This window comes from Lichenostomus cassidix, chromosome 1, assembly GCF_008360975.1.
Source record: "Lichenostomus cassidix isolate B80296 chromosome 1, HeHo_3.0, whole genome shotgun sequence".
NCBI classification, from domain to species: Eukaryota; Metazoa; Chordata; class Aves; order Passeriformes; family Meliphagidae; genus Lichenostomus; species Lichenostomus cassidix.
This window is the reverse complement of record NC_139479.1, coordinates 104,205,785-104,232,378: the sequence shown is the minus strand read 5'-3', so window position 1 is coordinate 104,232,378 and position 26,594 is coordinate 104,205,785. Positions and strand designations below refer to the sequence as shown.

The following is a 26,594-nucleotide window of genomic DNA, read 5'->3' as shown; positions in this document are numbered from 1 at the left end:
ATAAAATAGGATTATTATTATTATTATTAAATGTTTGAGGGATAAAAAAAAGAATAAAACCGCTGTTCACCTCTAAAGGGATTGTGAAAATTATATCTTTAGAATTGCATGATAATTGTCCCAGTAACTTGATGCTTTTTACATCATATGTGCTCTGTTTAAAAATAAGTTGGTGACTGTGTCTGCAAACTAGAAGGGAAAGTTGCTTTATTTCTTGCTCAAACTTCATCACATGTTAAAAAACTCTGTCTTTCATCAGACTCTTTATGATGCCTGTTCCTCCAGAGAGACAGGGGATAACAGTTTTATTGTGATTCACTAGAAGGTGAAGAATCCAAATTATTTTCTCTAAGCAATGCAGGTGAGTTGACTAAGGAGCAGTAAGCAGTATCTTTGGCTCTGAAAGAGGCTGTGACACAATTAATGAAGGAAGTGGACCTGCTGCTTTTTTTTCCCAGAGCAGAGTCATAGGTTTGGGGCTTTTGGCTGGTTCAGGAGTGCTGGCAGCAATGCCTGCAGCAGCAGGGATGGGTGACCATCACAGTTCTGAGACCTGGCCTAGATCAGCAAATTGAACCCCATGTCTCATCAATGTATTTACCATTTCAAGTTTTCATGTTCATCACGTTGTTACTCAAAGGAACATCAAAAGTATCCAGAAGTCTAACAGGGAAAGATAGTTTACTCTCTAATGCTTAACAAATATCATCAGGAGCATCCATGCTTGGTTGTGGAGTCTAACCATGAGTGATGAGTTGGTGAGACATAACTGGTCACCTAACAACACTGTCAGGAAAAAAGGGAGATGAACAGTCATTGGCAAGGCTGTTGTCTCTTAGTACACATAGTGATTGTCCTTCTCAGGCAAACATGGCTTTCTTATACAGACAGATTCAGAACAGTACAGATTCTGATTTTATTTTCTGTTGGGTTTAGGTTTGGAGTCTTTTTGGTTGTTTTTTCATTTTCCACCCCCATGTGGGACCTCAGAATAAAGGATTACGTATAGAAAATCTTACAAAAGCATAGTCACCAGTTTAATTTATCCTTTATCCTGTTATCAGTCATCTTTTCACTGGTTTTGCATTTGCTCAAACTCTCTTGCTGTTAGACTGCTTCCCTGCTATTGGATCTGAGCAGAGAAACTGTTTTGTCTAAAGTTACATGCAGTCCAGTGGTGCAAACACACTAACAGGGCTGTAGTTAGGACTCACATGATCAGTCTTTCTGAAATGAGATAGACGATCTCAAAAGTCATAAACAGGTGGCTAAGAAAATGATGAAGGACATAACCCTTTCTGTTTAAAGTTGTTTGACCCAAATCCCAGTTTTTAAATTAGGATAAACTAGCCTGACTACATCAGAAGGATGCCAAAGTTGCAAGAGGAACCTTTATTTTAAGCAGGATACACTCTAGGGTTTGCTGAATACTGGACTGATTTGACAGGGTTTGCACTTTTTACCTTTTCTTGTTGTTGTTTATTGGTCCATTCCAAAGTCTTCAGCATCATGGTCAGTGATTTTAATGAAAAATGAAAATGTGATGCCCAATATACACACATGGAATGGTGTTCCATATGCCAGAAACTGCTGTCTCAGGTGACTGGAAGAGACGGGACAGAACTGACTTTCTGTGTCATCATAGTCTTTATTATTAGAGTCTTTTGATGACATTGTTTTTGACACTTCCAATTGTAAGACTCAGCTTCCAGAGTCCAGGATTGAATCTGTGTTTCTTTCTTTGGGGTCAATAAGTGTTTAGTGAAACACTCCCAGACAACCCTTCTGTTGTACCAGTTTGCAGAAAGGATGGAATGTGCTGTCAGTCATTCCCTGGCCTCGAGGAGGATCATCTACATCTTCCAGCACTGGAGCTGGTGAGAGTGGTTGGCAGATATCATTCTTCCTAACAGAATTTCCAAAGATTTTATCCAATCCAAACACAATGACTAGGCATTTACTTAGCAAGAAAATTATTTGCAATGTGCTTGGTGTTTGTTTGGAACTGAAATATTTGAGCAGGGCCCTGAATGTGTAAAGTCTGGTGTAATGCTGAGTCCTCTGTTAAAAATGAGCCCATGTGACCCAAATTAAGTATTCACTTTTCAGCTTGATCTCTTGGCACTGAGGAACTCATCTGGGACAATGTTATTCCTGCAAAGGAATTTGCTGAACTTGAGTTGTGCAGTGTTTGCAACATGGTCAAAGCAATCAGGATTAGAATATATGGACCATAGCAAAAATAACACCTTTTTTTACTATGAGGATTTGAATACTACTTGTTTAATGTCCATTCCGACCACAGGTTAATCAATGAAATTTACACAAAATATCAGTGCTTGAACTTCTGGAATATCTGTTTATGCATGGGCTGAGGAGGAATTCGTGTGGAAATACTCTGTGGCTAAGGAATTAACAACTGTAGCATATTCCGTACTCATTGAAGAAATAAAAGTTGCTCAGGAAAGCTAATACTTGGCATTTTCTGATGTTAATATTCATCACATTGCAATCTTAATAGTATTCTTTTGACATAGTGTTTATTTGAAATGGTATAGAAAGTAAATGAACTCTGTGTATTTCAATTCCCTGAAGAACATTTAATGAGAAATAAATGCCTTTTTTTTTTCACCAGCTGAACGTCTGAGTATCCTTTATAATGATAGTTATCCATCTGGATTTGAATAAACATACACAAAAGTTGATACCACCTAAATAACAGATACCCCTAAACCTTTCTTTGAATAGCATGGTTTGGTATGTCTGTTGGGTTTAGTACTGTTGTTTATAAATGTAATCCTGCCACATGGTCGGGAATCTTTTGAGGAAACAGGCACCTGCTAGATTTTAAGAGGCTTTTCATTTAAAATGATTTTGCTGCTTGCAATTTCTATATAATAATAACCACTAATTACTAAACTTTCTTCATCAAAAATATGACAGGGATAAATAAATTATAATGAAATTTTTCTTTCCTCTTTGCAGGTTTCTTTTACAATGTGTGCTGTTCAGGCCAGTGAATTTTGTTTAACTAACCAGGTAAGCAAATATGCATAGTCATATTTTTTTTTCAGATAAATGTTTTCCAGACATTTGACAACTAATGAGAGGTTGGTGTTCTGAAATTTTGGAGAAAATTTGCAAAATCTGTCATAAATATGTTCAAAATGCTTTTGTTGGTTTGAAATTTAAAAAACAACAAAACCAAAACAGTTGAAATTTGAAGAGTTCTACCCTTTTCAATTAGAAAATTTTCCACATTTTGCCAGATGTTTGTATTTTTATTCTTTCTCTTTTTTTTTTTTTTGTCCTTGTTTCCGCACATTTTATGTTGATACTTATGGGCTTTTTTGGTTTTTTCAAAGTTTACAAGTAGAGGTTTTTTGGGGTTTTTTGCCATCAATCTCCCTCGACCTACCAGTATTTCAGCACTGCAAACAAAACTATCTGCTGAGAGCTGTAGGGATGGTATTTTAATACCATGGGAATGGCAAAACAATGCTGCAGTGACGGCTGGTAAGTAGAGATGACTTTGGAAATTTATAAACACCATTTCTGAAATTAGCAAAATACAATTATGAAATGAATGAAATTGCAGCTTATGATCTGCTTTGGTACCAAAAAAACCCAAAGGTAAAGCACCAAATTACACTCTTACTCTGCCAGGTTTTTTGGCTGAATTCTGTGTTTCATCTGTGGAAATTCAGTTTGCTTGGCTGTTGTTGCAGGCAATTTGCAGAAAACACCTTTTTTGTCCATCTCTTTTATCATTATGAGTTTTAATGAGGGAGTTGGGCAATATCATTTATGTGCAGTGCAGCTTTAATGTTGCCTACACCAATTTGATCGCTTTTTGATGCTTTTTATAGAGTGATGTGGACAAAATGAACCAAAGTTGCTATTTTGGATGGAATATTATATTCATATATATGGACTGCCTTAGATCAAAATTTTTTGTCCTTTTTGATGGGCTTTTCTTAGCCCTGGCTAGAATAAGCAAATACAACCAAAATAGTAAATAAGATCATGGTGTGCCTTTACAAGTCTTTCTCTTATTTCATGTTAAAGTGTTCCATGGCTATAGCTTTTTATCAGTACTGTTAATCTCACCTTTAATCTGGATAAACTGTTCTTTGATCATCTTATCATTCTAAATTCTTGACATTGGGTTTTTCTGTGGTGCTGCCAACACTTAGAAAGCTTTTTCACTCTGAGTTCATGAAGGAAAATTTTCTTCCCTCTGGATCTTCTCTTGAAAATTTCTTTCAGACCCATTGCTCCCAATACCTTGTATTTCCTTTAAAAAATGGATGTCTGCTTCAGCCAGTGCTGCCTTTTGGGTTCCCCTAGTGTGATATTCCTGGGTTTTGTTTGCAAATTAGTCTTTAATCACTCTGCAAGGAAGGAAGAAATCTTGGTTTAAAAACACCTAGTGATTTCAAATGTTGGTCTTGAGAACTTCTCAACTTCATTTCATATTAAAAGTTGGACAAATGATCAAAGAACAAAAAAAACCCCAAAAACTACAAAACAAAAAAAAAAACCCCAAACAAAACCCAAACAAAACAAAAAAACCAAAAAAACCAAATTTCCCCCCAACATCTGTGCCCACTTTTTCTGAGTCTTTGGAGTGTCCAAATTACTAATTTCTTCAAGATTCATTATTCTGCAGGCTTCAGACTTTCTTTAAGGTATTTTGTTCAAAGCATTGCAAGACATAACTATTAAGAGTAAATTAATCCATTAGTAATATAATATTAACAGCTCTAGCTAAAAGATGGCTGTTGATATTGTCTGACCTTTTTCTTCTTACATCAAGGTGTCTCCTGCAGAGCTTTTCACGGTGTTTGCCTTAGAGATATAAATTGTAATGAAATTGTAACGCTTTGATTGATTCTGAATAATAATTGGTTTATTCATCAATATAAGACATCTGAGAAAACAAATCATTGTGTCTCAAATAGCTAATTTAATTTTTTAACAGTCTTTTTCTTTAAATACCATGAATCATTTTTCCAGAAAAAAAAAAATCAATATATTCAGTTAGATTTCTATGAATATGTCTTTAACAGGACAATTTTTTTAAATTGTGAGTGGGGAGGCCCTGGCACAGATTTCCCAGAAAAGCTGCAGATGCCCCATCCATGGAAATGTTCAAAGCCAGGTTGGATGGGGCTTTGAGAAACCTGGTCCAGTGGAAGGTGTCCCTGCCCATGGCAGGGGAGTTGGAATGAGGTAATCTTTGAGATCTCTTCCAACCCAGGCCATTCTATGATTCTATGATTCTATGATTCTATGATTCTATGATTCTATGATTCTATGATTCTATGACTCTATGATTCTATGATTCTACAATTCTATGAATGGTTTGCTCTCCTTACTGGATTCATTTATGGCCTTCTTCACCCTTAATGGTGATGATTGTAGACTTTATGAAGTAGAAAACATGACCTACAGTAGATAATTCTGCTCCATGGGTGTAACATATCTTTGCATGTATTCTGTACATTTCCATCAATTAATTGTATCCCAGGTAATGAACATGTCTATGATGAAGTAACTGGCTTGGCTGAATATGAGTGATGATCAGCAGCTTAACATGGAGGGCAGCCTTTAATAATGGTATTGAAATGGAAGCTGATTTGGAACCTTTCATATCTCTTTGCCAACTTCAAATGTGACTCAAAGTATTTTAAAGATTATTCATGCTTTTGATGAGCCCTCTATTCTGCTGGCATTTGTGGGGTATGATGCTCTGAGCCTGCTTGACTGCCTGATGACTGAGATATCGGGCTGTTGTTGCAATACTGTGCAAGAGCAGAATTTTCCATAGATATGTGATCAACAACAATCCTTACAAGAATTAACTCTCTGGCAAAAAGCTGTATTTTAAAGTTTGCAAGACTACTGGTATTCTCAGAGGCTTTGAAAGCCTGCTAAAAGTACGGTTGTGTTGTTATGGTACAATTTCTATGCACTACACAAATTGTGAACCAGAAATTTTCTATATGGACATAGAAAATGCAAGAGGAAAAGGCTTCTTTTTAATTTTTTTCATTTTAAACCTGTTGAGCAACTGGTGATATCTTATATTTTCATTACAATGAGTAAATTTGGGTTATGTATGAAATAATAAAAGCTCTAAATAACTATTTTGAGGAAAAAAAATCCTAGAAGTGTGTTCCATAAGAGCTGTGGTAAATGGCATGGCAATTCATTCAGAAGTTTTTGTACTCCAACAGTGCCTCTTTGAAATGTTCAGGAGTTTTAGCAAGTTAGGACTATTGTAGCACATCAGGTTACTGAGAGAGACAGAACAAAATGTAAGGAACAGCCGTTGGGAGTGAAAATTGGATTCACAGTTTTCACACAGGGAATCTGGTTGCCAGTGTTACGCTTGAACAAAAATAGAGGATTCAGCTAATTTACTCTCCACTCAGGTCTCAGATACATAGGGAGATCTATTCACAAACTATAAACCAAAAGGTATACAAGCTGGAATTAAACAATTCAGTGGCTCTCTTTTAACTGTACTGCACTTAAATCTCCTTGGAAACACCTGGTCCTGGCTCTTTCAGAAAGCCAGTACTGGACATATGAGCCTCAGGTTTCATCTCATGTGGTGGTTCCTATATTGTTGTTATTTTGGAGTCTTGCATGGCATAAAACTGTGTGTTTGTTTCTGTGCACAGGGATGATTTTCATGAAGAATCAGTACAAATGAAATAATTTCAGTTTGCCCCGAAAGATTAACAACCATAAGCAAAACGAGTGTAGTTTCTTCTACACTTGTCTACACTAGGTCAAAGGCTTTGCATATATTTGTACTAAGAATTCCATGAATCTCTGGGTGTGTGAAAAAAGTCCTTTAAAAGGGAGTGTTGTCATTAAAAAAATGCAATTTCATTCTTGTGCTAAAAATTTTAACTATTGAAAATAATTTAATTCAGAGAAATTTTCAAAATGCCCAGCAGTAAATAATTGCTCTTCTAGGCTCTTTGCTTTATTTGCCAACAGGAACATAGGAATGTGTGCATTTTTGAGAGAAGTTTAATTTGTTAGAAGGTCTGTGTCTTTTTCAGCTTAGGTGTGCAAGAACTTTAGTACAAGTGATTATAAAAAGGTCTCTTGTGGGTGTTGCTGTTGTGGCATTTTGGTTTGCTAAGAGGGTGTATTTCTTCAGTTTATATCAGTAATGGAAGACCCCAGAACTCACATTAATTTTACATGTTTTCATTTGTGGTACTTTTGTTTAACTAGTCCTAAATTCACTTGCATTTTTCCTTCTTATGTAGTAAGATGTGCTGGTAGGCTATGCTAAATCCTGAGGATGGCAAATCTCTCCAAGTTTTTCCTACAACTGAGGGACTTTTTGCAGGGTGTTAGCACATATACCTGCCTTTTCCCAGCAGGAGGTTATCACCAGAGATTGGCCCTTGCTTTGATGTGTGCTGAGCCAGATCCTGCACACACACAGTTAAAACACAGCTCTAGTTCAGGTAGCCCCAGCCTGTCCTGTGCAGATCTCACCTTGGCAGGGAGAGGAGTCACCCCTGAAGAATAAAGGCAATGTGTGCTTCAGTCCTTGGGAGAGAGCTGGTGAGGGGAGGGAAATCCAGCCTTCATTCCTGGATCAGGACTGTTGCTCTGGCTCGCTGTGTAAGTTTGAGAAGTTAGGATCCAAACCGCTGTCTCCCTTCAAGTAGCTCTGCCACTTACTTTTCTTAGAGGAAAATGAGATTACTTTGAGATAATTTTAAATTATTTCAAGCCTTGGGACAATAGGTTCTAGTGGGTGTGGAATACACAGTATTTCTTTTCATGCCATGTCTGTAGACCTGGGAAAGCCTAATCATAGAAGCTTAAGCTAACTAACCAATTAAAATATTTTTAATATTTCTTATGCAAAGCTCCCGTACAAAGTTGTTAGCATATGCATATATGGTGTCTACTCTTGGAGCTACATCCAAACAGAGCAAGCCCTTGTTTTCAGAAAAGACAGATTTTGACAGATCTTTGTACAAGTACAGGAGGCCACTTGCAGGGTCAGGTTCTCAGCAAACTTGGCAACTCTTTTTCTCCTTCCTTCAATCTTGCAAAGTTTGATAATTTCATTAATGCTTCAGTGGTTGGGTGTGAATATGAAAGAACTCCTCCTTTCCAGCTCCCTTTAACTTTGTATCCTTAGTAGTTACAGGGGATGTTTTCAAAGACTCATTCTAGCTTCAGGCTTCGAACAGTGTTTTTGAAAGAAAGAATATCCGAGACTCAAAAATAAGTCGTCTTCTTTTTTTTCCTTTTTTTTTTTAATGTCATCATCTATGTAGTATTCTTACAATCATTACTACAAAGTGAAGGAAGCCTGAAAAAATAATTTCATACCTTTTAGACATTTCTAAAGCAAGTATTTAAGGCTTGTTATGCCTTTTTTCTTCATTTGATATTTTCTTATTTTCATAAGGAAGTGGCAAATGAAACATCAATTATTGGTTACCTGAAGTGTTAAAAATATTTCAGCAGAAACATCTCATTGATTTCATTCTGTAGAGCTTCCAATTTACTTTTAGAAATTAGTCAGACATGTAAAAATAGGATAGTGTATGTGATTTTTTTAATCTCAAATATCTCCAGGCAGTAATATGTCAGAAGTTACAGGAGCTGCGAGCTACAAGCCTCATCTTGGAACAGTAGAGATATAACTATTGTGGCTTTGGTATTTTCTCAAAGTGAATAACTGTATGAGATACTAACTTGCTTCATTTTTACATCTTAAAATACTGTCGTATGTCCAAAGGCTTAGTTTTAAGTAGTTTTTCCTGGAACATTTAAGGGAAATTTCATCTAAATATAATAGCAGTATTATTTTGTAGTTTGAACTGGTATCTTCAGGATGCTATTTTTTTATTACATCTTTTATATCTGAAGGTTTTTTTGTTAATTCTATAGCAAAAATGAACAGCTGTTCAACAATTTTCTCATGATTTCTCAACAGTTTCATTTTTCTAACCCTCTCTAGGGATGGTTTTTACATGGTATTGACAACTTTGTTTTCTGTTCCACTTGAATGCTAGTAAGCAAATAATCAGGAAGAAAATTCTAGAAAGGATGAGGAGGGATGGCTTGATAAAAATGACTTAAATTATTTTCCAACCCTTTTACAGCTGCCCTGTTGGAAAGACCAACAGCTATAATAAATGAAAGAAGTGAGATTATAGAGTTTTTTCCTGCCAATTTTCTTTTAAAATGTTAATAAGTCCTAAAGATTTTGTATCCCATTAGCTTACAATGGTTTTAAAACAAAACAAAAAGCCTTTTTTGGCAGGCGCATCTAATTCTTCTTAAATAGAAATTACAGTGCGAAGAAATTACATTCTAAGGAAGTTGCTTGTGTTACAAAGGGAAACATATGAAAGCCTGTGAATGGCAGATTTACAGGTCTAAATCTGCTCCCCATGTGTCACTCTGAAGACCTGAGGTGGCAGGGACCTGCTAGAAAAGGATGGTGGTCAAATTCATACTTGTAGTGTGTCTTAGTCCCCTTAAGTCTCAGTGACTGTGATGTTCTCTTCAGGCTTTTAAGAGAAAACAGAGTAGAAACCTTAAATATTGCAGGGTGTGGTTGCCTTTAATGATGTGGCATATAGCACGAGAAAAACATCATGGATTTGTCAGCCTGAGCTTACAGGATCTGTGGTACAATTCCTGCTTCCCACTGCAAATGGGTATCAAACTAAAGTCCAAAATGCCAACATCTGGAACAAAAGACTTTGTTCAGATTGATGAGGAGATCAGACACATACAGCTCTGGTTCGGTTTTTTATTTTTTTTTCTACTTCTATTGAACATTGAACTGTCTGGACACAATCCTGTGCCATGTGCTCTGGGATGACCCTGCTTGAGCAGGAAGATTGGACCAGATGACCCTCTGTGGGCCCTTCCAACCTGACCCATTCTCTGAATGAAAAGCATAATAGCTTTAAAACTGGAGAAAAAAAAATAATGCCACATTTCACATGCATGTAATGATGTACTTCCTAGGGAAAAGTAGAGAGTGCAGGATGGAAGAGGTAAAAAATGTGCTAGGAATTATATAAGACCAAGCACTAAGAGCATATATGGAGCATTATGCTTTGCTTTATTGTTCTTCATCAATGATGTTTTGTGTTTGGTTTTTTTTTAAACTTCCCAGTCCTATTTCTAAATTTTTCTGTACTCCTTTTCTTTCTCACCTCTCCTGCAGGTTGAAACAGACTTTGGAATTTGAGTAGTTAGATAACAGGCATTATCCAGAGGAAGAAGAGTAATTTAAGAAACAATATATTTGAGTAAGGGGCAGAAGGTGGCTTGGAACAACCCTTCACATGGCAAGACATGGTTTCCTAGAACAGGATGTGTTTGGGGGCTTTCAGTTTTTCCCAAAAATCTTCATGTCTGTCTGGGTTGTCTTGCTTTTGAGCCACTTGTTAAATTGGTACTCCAAATGTCAGTGATAAAGAGATGCAAGTATGCTAGACTGGGCCCATTGAATGTACAGATGCCAGACTTATTGGGAGTGACACTGTGAAATTAATATGTACACACTGCAATTTAAAGGATAATATTATGCAAATATTCCTAAGCATGACATGTTAAAAAGTAGTTACATTTTAGACACATCCATTAATATTTTCCCTTGAATATCAAGTACTTCCTCCCACCTGCCATCTCTTCCATGTTTTCACATGCTATGATGGTTAAATGTCATAAAGCTGTCATAACGCTGTGACTAGGCTTTTTGGTTAGTAGAATCTAGCACAATCTGCATTTATATTGTGCTCAGCACTTTAAAAACAGATTATACATTTCAAGCAGTATCAAAAGGATGTATTTTTAATAACTATTTCTTCCTAAGGGGCAGGCTCTGAATTGCTTTTGCTGTTTCTAGCACACAGCACTACTATGTTTTGCCCCCAAGCAGCATACCAAAAAAAAAAAAAAAAAAAAAAAGGGCTAATGGCTTATTCTGAGTACTGCTTGTAGTCCCACTTCAGACTTGCATTTTTGCATGTGCTGGTGTCACTCACTTTGGCAAAGAAGTGGCAATTTTAAGTGCTCAGGGTTGGGCCATACCTTCCTACTCCCCACCCCAGCCAGCTTCACACAATCAATTCCTTTTCATCTTCGTTTGTAACCTGCGTTTAACACCTGGATTTAAATGCCACAATTCCACATTACAAGTGAGCAAGCAAAAAAAAAAGAATTGCCAAAGTCTTTAAACAATCACAGCTTTTGTGAAATCTTGGTAGCATTTGAAAGTCAGTGTTTTATTTTTCTGGTCATGGCTGCCCATTTAGAGCAGTGTACCTGTGCTCTGAACTACTAGGATTTCTTTTCCCCCATTTGTTAACCTGTTTTTATTTCGAAGTACTGCAGAATATTGTTCATGTTCTGTTCACATGGACATTCTAGGCTTCAATTCATGTGTATTTTTTGACAAATTATATGAAAGTAATTGTACTTTAAAACCACCACATTGACATTGATTTGAATTGGAAAAATCTACTGACAGTGAAGAAGTATTACTTGGAGACTTAACAAATTAACCAATAGACTTGGCAATAAGCATGTAGTTGTAATGGCAATATTATGAAAATATCACCAGAAATATCATGGTTAGGTATATTAGGATTTGCAGTTTCAGCAGGATGAATATCCTCTAACACACTTAAAGTGATTGAATTTTATCTCTGAATGGAACAAAATATATTATCTGGAGAATTTTATTTTCTAATGTTTCTCTATCTAAATTTGTTTAAAATGTACTGCTTACAAACTTGCTCATTCCTCTAGGAAAAATAAAAAAAGAGGTACGCTGAAAAAAGCACAGTTCTGAATAAAATCAAATAAAGTTATTCTTTATAAACATCTACAAAATATTTATTCAAGTTTATTACAATTATGTAAAACTTTTATAAGTTTATACATGTAGGATATAGATAAAATATTATTACTGATGTTTAAACTTTATCATCTATTATCTTAATTCAAAAAATGGAAACAAATTTTTTGTTATAAATATACTGAGATTTCTTGTTTTTTACTCCAATTAGATAGTAGGAGTCTTGAGGGACTGGTATCAGAAGTTAAAATATGATAGAAATCTTGATCATTAAGTACATTTGACACTCTGAAGTGAGAAAAGCAAAAAGTAGGGAGAAAATATTTAGATTTATATTACAACAAAAAAAGAAAGGTAAACTGAAGTAAGAAGAGCGAATGGAGACGTCTAATCCAAATAAAACATTTTAACAATGAGAAATTATGACATAACAGACCACATGGATTATGGAGCAATTTTTTTTCCTTGCACATAACTTTTTAGCAGTAACAAGGAGATTAATTACACCTTGTATTAGAATAAAGAATAGGTATTTTTGTGGTTAAGTGTTTCAATGGAAATCAAATATTCCTAGAAGTTATCAATATCATAGACTAGATTATACAGAGGAAAAGAATTTCTGTTACCAATGCCGTAATTTAGATAGTACATCACAGGTGTACTTCCAAGAAATACGTTCCCTCAGAGCACAGAAATCCAAACTGGGAGAGAAAATCAGAATGAACAGTGATTTACTTCATTCCACAGAGGTTATTATACTGTTCTTATCATCACAATATCTGATTACTTTCTGGTGGTGCATTCCACTGTGGGATTAGCATTTGTTGCTCAGCACTCTGCCATGGCAGGGTGAGACCTGTAGGCTCAGAGGAAGGAGGAGTAGGAAAGATGTGAAAAGTTGATTAAATATTAACAAATTCTGCATCTGGCAATACTAAATAAGAGGAGGAAAGAGCACTAATGGAAAAGGTATCTAATTGAGTGAAAGAAAGCACATTGACCTGTGCTGGCTAACACAGCAAAAACTTTTGGAAGTTTAGGCTAACAAGAAGTTGATGTTTGATCCATGAAGGTTGGTATCTGTTTCAAGAGTAGTTCAGAAATGTCTGACAGATTATTCAAAGGTATTACAACCTACAGAAAAGGCCAGAATTTTCAACTCTTGGATTTGAATCAACTCAGTATTTTATTTGGAAAGGAACAAAGTTTCCAGAATATAGTATCCTTGCAGCTCTTCTGTGAGATTATTCTCAGGGCAGACAAAGTTTTGGAGATCCTTCTCTTTGGTAAATGCTCCTGTGCCCAGCAAGGATTGTACATTGGAAACCTGTGACCTTGTGATGCTATAGAGATACCCAGACAAACTGCAGTCAGAATATACTCAAAAAGGTCTTTATAGAGAGAATAAGGAAATACAATTAAGCTAAAAAAATTAAAATCAATAATAAGTTAGAGGAAAGAAAAATAAAAAGCCAAAAACAACTAACCAAAACAAAACAAAACTGAAACAAAGAAAAAACAAACAAACAAACCCCAAAACACCTGACAAAAATAAAACTGTGTTCAGTGCCCAGAAAAAAAAAAAAAGAACTGAAAATATGTATACAGCCAGGCTGAGAGATACAGTAAATAATCAAACACAACCTAGAAAACTATGGGTTAAAATATATTAAACAACTGAACACTATCATATATAAACTGAGATTTATGATATTTAATAAAAACCCTGCATTACTGATGTATTTTTGTGTCAGTTTCTGGAGGAAGGTCCAAGAAAATTTTGTGTTTACAGTAATTGTTTAAATGAACAAAATTTCTGAAGAATTTCTAAATGTATATATATTTAAAATATCCATGCACAGTACATGTTAAAGAAATGCCCAGCTAATTAAACTGATAATTCTTCATCAATATCCGACTTCAAGATTTGTTGTTCAGTTAATTTTAATCCATGTCTAACTGCTTACAAACCTTTTATTTGCAAAATTAATTTGAAGCATGTTGAGAACAGGATGTCCTTGCATTGTTTTTCTTTCGTGTCACAGGTTATTTTGTAAACGTTGCAACTGTCTTTCTCATGGCCATTACTGAGTTCAGAGTTATGTCAAATATTAAATGGATGTTTCATTTTCAGAAATTCTTTCACCAGAAAGAACACAGCACCTGAAGTATGAGTGTTCACCCTGCCATAGGTTTAATTCAGAAAATAATGCATGGCTTGGATTTTTTTTTTGGCCCAGATATCATATAAAAATTGTGCTGGATTTTTACCTAAATCAGTTTGTGAATAATCTTGTTTTCACAAATCCTGAAAAGGCGAAGCTATATATTTTCCTAGTTGTAATATGCATTATTTACTGCTTTGAGGTGACTTGAGATATTTGAGGGGTCAGATAAGAGTAGTTTAGCTCAGACTAAAATAGGTGGAAAAGACATTAACATCTGGGCATGTTATCAACAGGCAGATGCATCTCTTGTTAAGCATCATATGTAAATAGTACCTCTAGGAACTCACAGTTTGACCTTACCTGAAGCTGCAATGATTTCTGTGTAAATATTTTTGCAGGCTTTATGATTTACATTGCACAATATGATATCAGTAGTAGAATCTGCTTTCTCAACTGCAGCAGCTTATCAAGTACCCTTCCTCTCCAGAAGTGAGTTTTCTTAGTTGCAGTTTCTCACAGTATTGTGGGGACAATGCCAAAAGCAGAAAAAGGATTACTTATCTGTAAAGACCTTTAATTTTTTATAGCACCCACAAATCCATACCAGTCCCTCTGGTGTTCTTTGCTCCAGAAGTTAATTCCAAAGAGGAACTCATGAGAGACAGGGTGTGAGAGAGGTGAAGTATTTATTCTGTCATACACGGTACTCAAGAGAGCAATACATGTATTTCACTGCCAAACAATATTTTCACAAGGGTTCTTTGACTACACACATGTCTGAGTGTACACAGACACACTGCAGTATCTACAGAGTAACTCAGGATGGGCCAGACACCTGTAGAACAGAAGTCACTCTTGGCAAGTAACTCCCTAATATTCAAAGTAAATGGGGACTTGGTCACATCACATCCACTCAAAAGGTACTGACCTTTTGGCAGGAGTTGGCAAAATAAAGAAGGGAAATAGTTTATTATGTACAAGATTGCAATGCATAATTTGTCTTCTATAGGAAAAAAAATAAAAGAGATTTTCAGAATGAAAATCACAAAAAGAGGTTAAAACAAAATAGTGCTGTGGTAGAAAGTCTTTTTTGATAAAAATGCTATTTCTTGTGATGAGCTTACAAGCACTTCGAGATTAGGATTTACATTATGACTGAAAATGTATACAAATACTGTATTCATTTTATTTCTCATTATTAGGTACTTCTATTATATTGCCAAATCCTTTCAAAGCAAAGCAATACTTGGGCTTATTTAGATTGTTGTGTCTCAGGCTCTTCATTAGGCATCCAGATACAGTTATGTCCTGAACAAGAAAAATTGCTGATACTGTAGAAGACAGATAGAAATGCAGGAGGAAATTCAAGCAGACATTGTTCATGTCAAAAGAAAAGGTTTTGCCATGCAGATAAGGAGGTAATTATTAGGAGATCCTCCACATATGTAGGAGAAGCCATTTGACTAGTTATTTTCAACTTCTACAAGCTGTCAGTGGATACCAGCAGAAGATAATGATCTGAGGTAGGCAATGACATATTGATGGATATTTTGGTTCATCTTAATCTTATATGTTGCTGTCTAGATCATCTCAAAAGACCTCAATAAAGTATAGGAACTTTACTGCACTAATTCTTTGTTTACATAATTATACATGATATCTGCTGTAGGTGGCTTTGTCTTCAAGGCTCCCATACTCAACAAAGCTCTGCAGACTTACTCACAGTGATATGAGTGGTTCTTCTAATTTCAGTGAACAGGCTAATTGTACAGATTAATACAAGCATAAGAGTTTGCATGATTGAGGCCTAGAGACATTATGCAGACCCCCTCCTCTCCCAGAGCATGGAAATAAAAGTTCATCATGGATGAACCAGTTGGATGAAGATAAGGTTTCTTCATGCTCTGTGCACAGCATGGCATTCTATCAGGTTTATATTGTTCAAATTGATGTAGGATGTTTGCGTTCCTTGTGAAAGTTTATTTCTCTTTAATTAGGAAAGAATTTCTTTACTGTGAGGGTGGTGAGGCACTGGAACATGTTGTTGGGAGAAGCTGTGGATGCCCCATCCCTGGAAGTGTTCAAGGCCAGGTTGGATGGAGCTCTGAGTAACCTGGTCTACTGGAAGGTGTCTCTGCCTATGGCAGGGGGTTGGAACAAGATGAGCTTTAAGGTCCCTTCCAACCCAAACCATTCTATGAGTGTATGATTCTGTGAATTCACTATCCCATGACTGTTATTAATATTCTGAGCACAGAACTAGATTCTGCTTGCAGAACTAAACTGCATTTTAGCTAAGGGGACTGTTGCCTACATGTTGCATTCTGCTTCTTTCCCATTAGATAAAAGCTATCCAGAAATGCATTCCAGAAATCTGGTTGCTTGGTTTCAAGCTCTGCAAGCACTCGTTACCATAGTGTTGTAGAAAAATACCTTTTCAGAAGGCAGAAGTGTAATCAAATATAGTCCACTGGAGTTGTGGTGAATGAACCATCTGTTAACAAATTGAAAGCAATGCATTTATAGATTTAATGGTTAGTAACCATAAATTTCCTGTTACAGTCAGAAAAATATAAAAAAGGTGGCATGTCAGTTGGTCCAGAAGTATCCCTTTAGGTACCCTGCAGCTGCCAACCCTTTGAATATACCTTGTTATGATTGCTATGACTACTATAAACTGACTCTCTTCAGCAACCAAGTCTTTCTGGAAAGCAAACCAGACAGTTTCCTCCACCCAAACTGTAGACATTTCTGTAAATGCTTATCTCTGAGCCACTGGAACAATCTCTGCCTCCCAGGTTTTTAAGCCAGGATATGCCTGGTACTGATCAAAAATTTAGATTCATACGGGATTCCTCTTGTCCAAATTTTACTTCACATGTTTTTTGTTGTAATAAAAATATTAAAATTCTTGCCTTTGATCCCAAAGACCTAGGTAATGTACTAGTTTAAAGTAAAAACACTTTAATATTCTTAAGTCTATGCAGTCTATGAAAACTAGTGGTTCAGAATTCCAGGCAGAAACTGAAAGAGGACTGAGAACTCTTGTCACAATCTGAAATAAGAAATTAAGGTCTTCTACTTATTACTAGGAAAGAAAAAAACATCATTTAGAGGACCCTTTCTGATCCTCTGAAATTTTCTTTGTGGTGATCAGTCATCCAGTACTGAAAATTTCAAACCAATGACTAACATACTGTGCTGTCCGGTTTTGGTTAATGGTTCGGCATATTTTAGGTTCTTCAATAATCATTCTGTGCTTATTTGTAATTTGTCACCCTTTGTCCTAGTCTGCAGCTTTGGCCCTTAAGGTCAGATATGTTTTCAACTACACTATGGTCATGTTGGCTATGATGAGTCTCCTGTCTTTCCTCACCAAGAGGAAAATTTAGATATTAACATGAAATTCACAGGGTGTGAATATATCTGGGGCAGCAGAAATATGTAATATCATGAAATTCAATGAGCTGTGGAGTCACAAGCTACTTGAATTCATGTATCACTACTGAATCTCTGTGTTGCTGAATTCATTTATTAAATATGTACATGTCTGGTATTTATTTTTATGTACTTATTCAGGATTTTCTGAGTAAAAGTTTTTAACTTTAATTGACCAAATCAAAACCTGAGGACAATAATTCTTTCTTTTTAGAAAAATGTAATTAGAAATATTTTGTCCAATACAGAACTTAATTCTGATAAAGAGGGATAATGATCAAGTAACCAAGGAACGCTCATCCCAGTGCTGATTTGAGTATCCTGTACGGGAATATGTGAAAACTTTTGTGGAAGGAAGTCTGGTTGTACACAGGAATATTACCAAAATGTGTGAGATAAAAACTAAAGAAATGCCCTGATGTGATTGCACAATGTGAATTTCACATAGATGCATACACATTCCACAGTGTGGAACTGTAATTTGATAAAGAGATAAAAAATTGTCCTATGAGGGAAGGCTGAGAGAATTGAAATTGTTCAGCCTGGAGAAGAGAAGGCTCTGGGGTGACCTAATTGTAGCCTCCCAGTACCTGAAGGGAACCTGCAAGAAAGATGGAGAGAAACAATTTACAGGGGGCTGGAGTGACAGGACAAGGGGGAATGACTTTAAACTGACAGAGAGTAGGGTTAGATCAGATATTAGAAAGACATTCTTTCCTGTGATGGTGGTGAGGCACTGGCACAGGCTGTTCAGAGAAGCTGTGGCTGCCCCATCCCTGGAAGTGTTCAAGGCCAGGCTGGATGGAGCTCTGAGCAACCTGGTCTAATGGAAGGTATTCCTGCCCATGGCAGGCGTTTGGAATGAGATGATCTTTGAGATCCCTTCCTCCCCAAACCATTCTATGATTCTGTGATTTTGAGATGTTGTGCTACATTTTCCCAAAAGTAAGCTAATATAATTAGTGTATCTTTACTCAAATGTGAGTTTTCCATTATTCCTGGGAACTATCACTTCCAAACAACACAATATCTTCTCTGTGATGACACGTCCAGCCCCAGTGTGCCTTTTTATTTGTTTGATTTTCTCAGAAAGTGCCAGTTCATTGAAAAGAAAGCTGCTTGCATTAACACCATTACCTATTGGAAAAGGTAATTTTAAATGATACTGCCTAGATGTTTTCAGCAACCAAAGTTAATTTTTGTATTTCAAATAACTTTTCAGGCCTGTAAACTATATTTAGTGTATAAATAGTTCCCCTGTCTGCAAGTCAATAACCTGTAAATTATACATGTATAGTGGAAGTAGGAGTTAAGATCCAGAGTCCTCTTTTCCCTGCCTTTGATCACTCACAGCCTGCTCAATCTTACAAGAAGTCTCTGTGCCTTTGATCTCCTCTGCCTCCATCTCTATGTTGTTCAGGTTATCTGGGGATGTTGCTTATTTTGAAGTGTAGGTTTTCCTCATAAAATTAAGTCAATTCAAACTGAAAAATGAAAATATAGTCACTAAAAACACCGAAGAAGTCAAAATCTAGGATGAATATTTAAAACATTTTAAGGTACAAAGTGTTAATTTCTTCAAAATAAAAGTGCTTTAAAATCTATAGTTGAGGGATGATGCTGTTTAGAGTGAGGTTATTTTACAGAATCAAGAATTCACAGTCGGGAAATTGAAAAGTGCTATATTGAAAACTGTTCTACTAATTTTTAATTCAAAACTACTTGATCCTTTGGTCTGCTGAATCAAAAACACACCCTGCATTGAACTATAACACACATGTTCTTTCTTTTCAAGTAAGAGTTATGACCTGACCAGGTTTTTTCAGGCTAATAGAACTCAACCTGCTGGGAATGTAACCCAGCAAAGTGCATGCACAGGTCCAGGTTTTTTTGTAATTAAAATAAGAAAATATGTGGGATATTTTTGGACATATATGCATATATATCTAACTGCAAAGCATTTTGATGTTTTGGAAAATACTGCCCAGAATTGTAGGAATATAAGAACCTAAAGATGCATGTAATTTGCTTCCTGAAATCAGTTATGTTTCAAAAATGCTTGTTTTCTCTTTTTGCCAATGAACTATGCCATACTGAGGTGTAAGACTGTGTCATTTGTAGCAACCAGGGGATAGGTGACACACAGCTTGTGTTCTACTTTTTGCTCAAGCCAGCCAAGCAAAATGCCTCTCTTAAATAACACTTTATAAGATTTTACGGTATTTGCAACCAGGATTCATAAATGTTCATAGGGGAAAAGTGTTCAGTAAAAACATAAAAATTGTTTATCATGGATTGATGAATCAATGGTACAAAGAGTGCCCTTCCAGCACCCATTTTATTACCAGTTTCTATTCAGGTCAACAATGAGTCCTAGGAAAAATAAATGTCCGTGGTGGACCCTTGCTACATAACCTGCCAGGCAGTAGGGAACAAATCACCTAGGTTTCTGCTGAGTTCCATCTCTGCCATCCCAGGCCCCCGAGGATTTTTCCTTCTCAAGCTTGGGAGAGGACTGTTGTTGTGATGGCGTTCTCTATGCTCGGATGTGACCTCAACAAAGCATTGCTGCAGTTTTTGAAGGGGATTATTGGGATGGGAGTTACACTGGGACAGGTCTAGGCACAAGGCATGCTGCTAATTCAGGAATCAGTAAAGTTTCTGGCTTCAATTCTAGCTATACTAATCCTTGTTTTGAAGAGATGTTAGGAAAATAAGCAGACATTGCTTTGTTTATCACAAGTAGAAGGCACGAACAGAGTTATTTGTTGTTTACCCTCTGTGCTAGCTGATTCTCTGTGTGCACTATCCTCCTACTCTAATGACCAGGAACTATAGCAAAGTATCTTCAGATTTTAATTTTCAAAGGTTGTGGTCAAGCTGGTGCAAACTGTGTGGGTGGTATTTAGAAATTATCTAATTCAACGTAATACTTATGATTCAGTACAGTGTACTTAACAGTGAGCAATGTCAGGTATTCTCTGCTCGGTACAGTAAGGTTATTTCTGAAAACAAGTTAATATTTAGTTCCTTTGGCTCTAGAACTGGTAAAAACATTTAACAGCCATCCTACCTAGGAATTTTGAAGAGTGATGTGCTAAAAGCTTTTAAATTTAGGGAAAAAATGATGCTTCAGATTTTTTCATCCACTGAATGGTGATGATAATGCTGTCATATTTGCACTTAGACCCAGAAGACAGAAACAAGGCAAAGAGAATATAAGAAGTGTTATATCTAAAGCTCGGTGTATGTGCGGGAATCGAATGTTGTAGCTCTTGCTGTGCACTTATTTAATGTTTCTGGAGTGACAGTAGTGAAATAAATGGGACCTGAAACAAGTAGGTTGAAGGAAATATCTGTGGCAATGATCTTCCTAGCGTCTGGTTAGGTTTGATAGAACACCATGGCATTTTTACCTGTCTGAGTCACTGTGTTCCTTGTGGAGAAAGGGCCATTTCTCTTTGTGCCTGAATCATCACCTGTAAAAGGCTAAGTTATTCTGAGGCATGGGGAACGGTGATAGAGCCTGGCTTTTGCTTGGGCCTTGCTATGGACTCATCTCCAAACCATCTCTCCTGCAGCAAAGTTGTTTATTCTACCACAACCGTGCTTCCCTGTGAAGAAGAGAAGGGTGCCTCCTGTTTGCTCCTGGTACTTTATTCTGTGCAAGAGTTACTGAAAAAGGCTCATCTGAATTTTCAGTAGCAGTTGCAACCCATTTTATTTGTATCCTTTGCTATTTATGAATATCTGCACACTTAAGGAAAGAGCTAATCTCAAAAAATCCATGAACAAGGATTTTCTTACATGTACAAGAGTATTGGATGTGCATTATTCAGTTTTTAATTGCTATGTATTTCTAAAGACTTTCTTAACCCAGCAGCAAAGCAGAAAGAAGGTTGTGAAGATCAGGTAGCCACCCATACAGCTAAAGGCCAAAAGTAAAATAAGTTTCATGTAACACAGTGAAAAGTTTCACAGAGAAGGAGTTTAAAACAAAATGGTTAGTGGAAATTTCAGAAAGGGGGAAATGATGCTTAAATTTATGAGGAATGACATCTCTGGCCCTTAGCATAGAGCATCTTGCTTAAGTATCTTAATTCAGTGCTGTTAACCTTAAGGCAGAAAAAAACAGAAGGCATACTGCCATTTGGGGATAAAATTAAAGTAGCAAGCAGATGATAACTTTTAATTTGCATGCATTTTACAAATAATTTTTGTCACCTCTATAAACTAGGGCCTTTGAGAATGTTATCTGCAGAGCAAGACCATTTAGTTCTATGTTAAAGTTATCCAGAAATGTGCAGTATATGCAGCACTTGCATATCCTCTTCATTTTATGTATTTTCAACTTTTAACTTGTAGTTTTAAAGTTTTAAACTTGCTAGTTTTGTTTTAATGTTCAAGAACAGCCATGTAAAAGAGCAGATTCCCTTCATCCCTCTCCCTTCACACCAGTGCTGTTGCTGTGTTTCTTTCCCATTCTGTCCTAGATTTTCTGTCATATCTTGTGTGGGTTTCCATTGCCCAGGGAAGACTCTGATTTGTCCTTTCCTGTTGTTTTGCCTTTTAACCTAAGGAGGTTGGGTGATGGTTGTTCTGTGGGAGCTGAGTACAGACATGAAAACATTTGTCTGTGACTAGAAACCCTCAGCCCAGCCCAGGTTTCCTGTCCTTCTTGCCTTACCCTTACTGTCTCCTGAGTAGAGGAAGGATCAGTGCCCTCTTGTCCCATGGAGAGGTTGTTCCTGTGCAGCTTCCCTCTACCAGGCCTCCCTGCCTCCTGCAGCTGTGGATGAGCAGGGCCAGACATCCCCATGGACACATCTTTCCAGTTCCCTTGGTGTTGCCCATGTGCACTCTGAGGTTCATCCACATCTCTAATTGTTGTCAGGCATATATGCAAGCAATATTTTAACAGCTTTTTAACATCCTTCTTGAATATTGGTGAAGTCAGTACTCATTATTGAGGGCTAGCCACATGTTGAAGTGTTTTGCCACACATGGAAAATAAAAAAGACTGTGGGATGCTGTGCTTGTCATCCCTCAAATGCTGCTGTTCAGATTTTCCCAGTTCAGCCTATTATTTGTAATTAGTGACAAATACCTTTCTGAGATCTGAAAGTCAGACTCTTGTCCTTTTCACATATCACCACTGATAATAATCATAGTAAATTTAAACAGGATATCAATTCATTGTTGTTTAGTTGAAGGTTTCTACTCATTTCTAATGAAACCCTTATTTTTCATCATGGTGCAAAATGCACCTGGGTATGTGGGTGGTTCCATTGGAGATGTATTATGGACTAAACATTTTTATGGTTAATGGTAAAATGTATGGTGGGATGAACTGAACTTGAGTCCCAGGTGTCCTGTTAGAAAAAAGAAAAGTAAAAATCTGGTTTGATTTTTGCTCAAATCAGTAAGAAAACTACTAAAATTATATAAATGGAATCTCAAGTTTCAGTTTCTACATAGTTGTTAAGTAAAGACATTTGACTTTCTGCGTTTTCTGCACCTGGAGAAATTAATTTACTTCTAAATAATCTCAAAGATAAATTAAATCTCAAAGATGTTTTTGGAAGGATCCCCTCATGCATCGTTCTTATGGCTGAGGCATAATGACATGCAGAGTGTGTTTGGGGTCCTTGGAGCTCAGTGTGATCCTTGTGGCCCAAGCCATGGGTCTTGTGGCAAGTAGCTGGACTGATAAACAGCATTTCCACTTACTGGTAGCACCTACTCAGCCATCTTTATCTCACAGGGAAAAGAAAAGGGTTTCTGAATTCAAAAGCATGCACAAGGCATCACACTATGAACACCATTTGAGAGAGCTTACACCATGTCCCTACCTCAGAGGGCTTTCTTCCAGCTGCTGGCTCTTAGAAACCTCCAAAGCTGGAAAAGAGGCAAACTAACCTGTGGACTGATTTTCTGGGGCTGTAGCAAGTTTCTCCTCTTCCAGACAGCTCCCACGAGCTGACCAGAGCAGGGCTGACCTCAGGTGCACTGGCTCAGCAGACAGAGCAGGGTCACTTCCACCCCTGGTGCTGTACCCAGCACCTCCTCCCAGCCCCTCACACCTGCTGGGCCGTAGTGATTGTACCTTCTCCGCATTCTCTAGGTCCTACCAGCATCATTGTCATGTGTAGAGGCTGCCCTGAGCTTTCTCCTCCTCCCAGTAATTCCTGCCCTCCCAGAAACCCAGGATGTGCCAGGAGCAAGGCAGGGTGTGACCTGTGCTGCCAGGCTGCCCCTTGCACTGTCCCCATCCCAGCTTGGGGACAGCCACGGGACCTCCCTTTGAGGGCTGTGCCACCATCAGAATATCTTCCTCTACTTCAAAGCCTCTGTTCTCACACTTCCTTCCTTTGGTAATGAACCTTCAATTTCCTCCAGGTAAATAAAGTGAAACTGGAAAGAACAGTAAAAAAACACATAAAAGTAGCCAAGCTGGAGAGTTATGGCCTGCAGTGTCCCTGGGACCGGATTTTCATGTCCTTCTGCTGCAGTTCCTAGCCTGTTGTCTCCCACTTTGTTTGCCCTTTCTCCCCAGATTTTAGCTGTAAACTCTCTAGCATGTAAACTCTCATGCTCTCTGCTTCACAGGAGCATTTGGAAACATGATAATAGGTAGAGAGACTCCTCCCTTTGCTCCATTTTTATTAATGGGAGGATCAGAGAAATTACCACATTTTTAACATTGCTTTTTGCAGTAGCTATTAAGCTTTATGGTGTAGAAACAGTGAGCTCATTTGTTCACAACACAGAGCTCTGAGGTCAATTCTTCTGTACAAGGTTTTCAGGTGCTGGGAGAGCATGTGTTTGTTGCTCAGTAGGTTACGTGGTATTTTCATTTGGAAGTGACATTTTATGTGACATTTTACTTTAGAACAATAGCTGGGCAAAATCGAAATTTCAGGTCTGTAGCAGAAGAGTAATGTCTATTACTTAGTCTATTTAGTAACTTGCATCGTTTATAAATTCTGCCTGATTGCATCTCTTTTCACAAAATCCAGTTAAAATGCATTTTGCAGAAGGGAGAGTGCTGACTGGTTTCAAAGGTGCTGTTTTGCAAACTTGCAGACCAGTTGTCCTACTCACTGGTGAAGATAAGAGAGCTCAGATGAAGGGTTTTGTGCTGCTGGAAACACAAGCAATTTTCTCAGGAGACTGCTTTGAGGGAGATCGCAGCAATATTGCAGCCCCACTGTTACTGGTGGGTATTGCCATGTGCATGTATAATTTGTGTTAGATGAAAATCAGAAAGTAGTAAAGACAGGTAAAAAGAAGGGATGAGATGCTGGGTAGCTTTTTTTCCTTTTTTTTTGTAGGGAGAAAAATATGTCCAGGGGATGCCACATTAACTTGGGGAGAAGCAAGTGCTGCTTTAAATCAGAAAACCTGTGTTATACCAAGCGCTTTATTTTGGGAACCATTTCAGTATGTTATGAAGCAAAGTTGCAGACTAGGCATGTTTACTAGACCTTTAATTGCTACATTTAGGAGAAAGGCGCCTTTTTTTTTTTTCTTCTACCCTTCCCCCTCTCCTTTTTAACGACAAGAAGCCAGAGTTTGCTGTGAAAATGAAGCAGGCTTTGCAAGAATCAGATTCACTTTGGACGACTCTTCACATTCCTCGTCATCATTACATTAGGCAGCACAATTCCATCTCTGGTTGATGGGCAGAAAAAGTGGGCAGCCTGCCAGGTAGACGTTTCCATGGCTCCCAACCCCCAAAGGTGATGCGTTTTTCAGCTAATTCAATGAAGAGTGGGCTGAACTTTGGGTATAAACTAGACAATAGCTGCCTTCGCAGTATCAGCAGAATGGTTTATGGGAATGCACTCCACATTTGGCAGAGCATCATGTGACCTTACGGCTGAGATTTTGTGATGGTGCCAACGGAGACTTGGAAAGCGGTGCCCGTTCTGACTTTTTTCCTCTTTTCTTACATGGCTCAGAAAATGGTGGATCTTAATACTTGACTTTAGCCAGACTCAGCAAGCGACTGAGCTTTGAAGCACAACTTTGCCTTTATTCTGGCTTTTTTGGCACACCACCAGGAGGCTGTCCCTTTCACGCCTGATAAATTCTGCTTCTTATCTCCAGATAGAAAAAAAGAAAGAAAGAAAATATAAGCAGAATAATTATACTTCATAACTGCATTTTAGAGCTACATGCTTTATTTTTCTTTTTGTTGATGTGTACTTTAGAACAGCCCTCCTGAGTGTCTGAAGGATAAAAGTTTTATTTTTTATCATTTTTCTGGGGGGTTTTTTTGTTGGATTTTTTTTTTCCTTCCTCCGGTTTAATGAACAGGCGTTTGAACTGGGCAAACGGGGCGACAGCATTGAACATGAGATCATTTCAGCCTAGTGTAGCAAACTGGCACCCTGCCTTTTCACCCCTTTGCTCCGGCACATTTGTGCAATCCCCATTTATAAAACCGGCGCAGGGGAGAGGTGAATTTTCTGGTCTCTCCCCACCTCTTGTCCTGGGCAGGCAGTTGCGGCAAGGATTGGTGCAGCTTTTGCGCAGTGCTTTGTGCCTGGAATTCCGAGAAGAGCGAGAGAGAGAGAGAAGACAGGCGTCCTGGTCTTCTTCCGAGAAAGAACAGGAGCCCTAAGAAGAAGAAACAAATCTGAGTTTGTCCTACATACAAGAGTGCAGAAAAAAAGTGATTCTCCTGCTACCAAAAAAAAAAAAATCTGGCATGTTTCACTACAGAGGCATCAGGACGTGTTAGAGCTTCTTAAAACAGTGTAACCAAATGAGCAAAAGAGATTGTTTCTTTAAGTTAAAAACAAAAAAAAAAAAAAAAAGAAAAAAGAAAGATGGAATTAATTTTTTGTTTGCTTGTTTTTTTTACTATTGCTCACATAGCAGTATTTGGCACTGGGTGAAAACGTACCTTTCATATCAGGTATAGCTTCTGTTTCTTTTTTTCTCTTTTTCTTGTTTTTTTAAGCCGTTTTAAACATGTTGTTTTGCAACTGAGTTCTTGTGTATTAATTTTAACGTAGTCATCTCTTCACACTTTTTAAAACTAACTTTTTGGGGGTGTGTTTGATCTAATGCTGCTAAAAATAGAAAGTAAACAAAAAATC

At 37.3% G+C, this 26,594-nt stretch overlaps 1 protein-coding gene across 12 annotated transcripts in view; it reads left to right on the top strand.

The window, feature by feature from the left end:
- LOC146445479 (uncharacterized) overlaps nt 1-26,594 on the top strand; it is a 335,842-nt gene that overhangs the window by 261,173 nt on the left and 48,075 nt on the right. For 11 of the 12 annotated variants that reach the window (XR_014855136.1, XR_014855137.1, XR_014855145.1 and 8 more), the window contains one exon: nt 2,986-3,039. The gene's annotated coding sequence lies outside the window, so the exon portion shown is untranslated. Of the gene's footprint in view, nt 1-2,985; nt 3,040-10,240; nt 13,411-26,594 lie in introns of those variants that run through there. The other variant, XM_085074829.1, reaches the window with a different exon arrangement.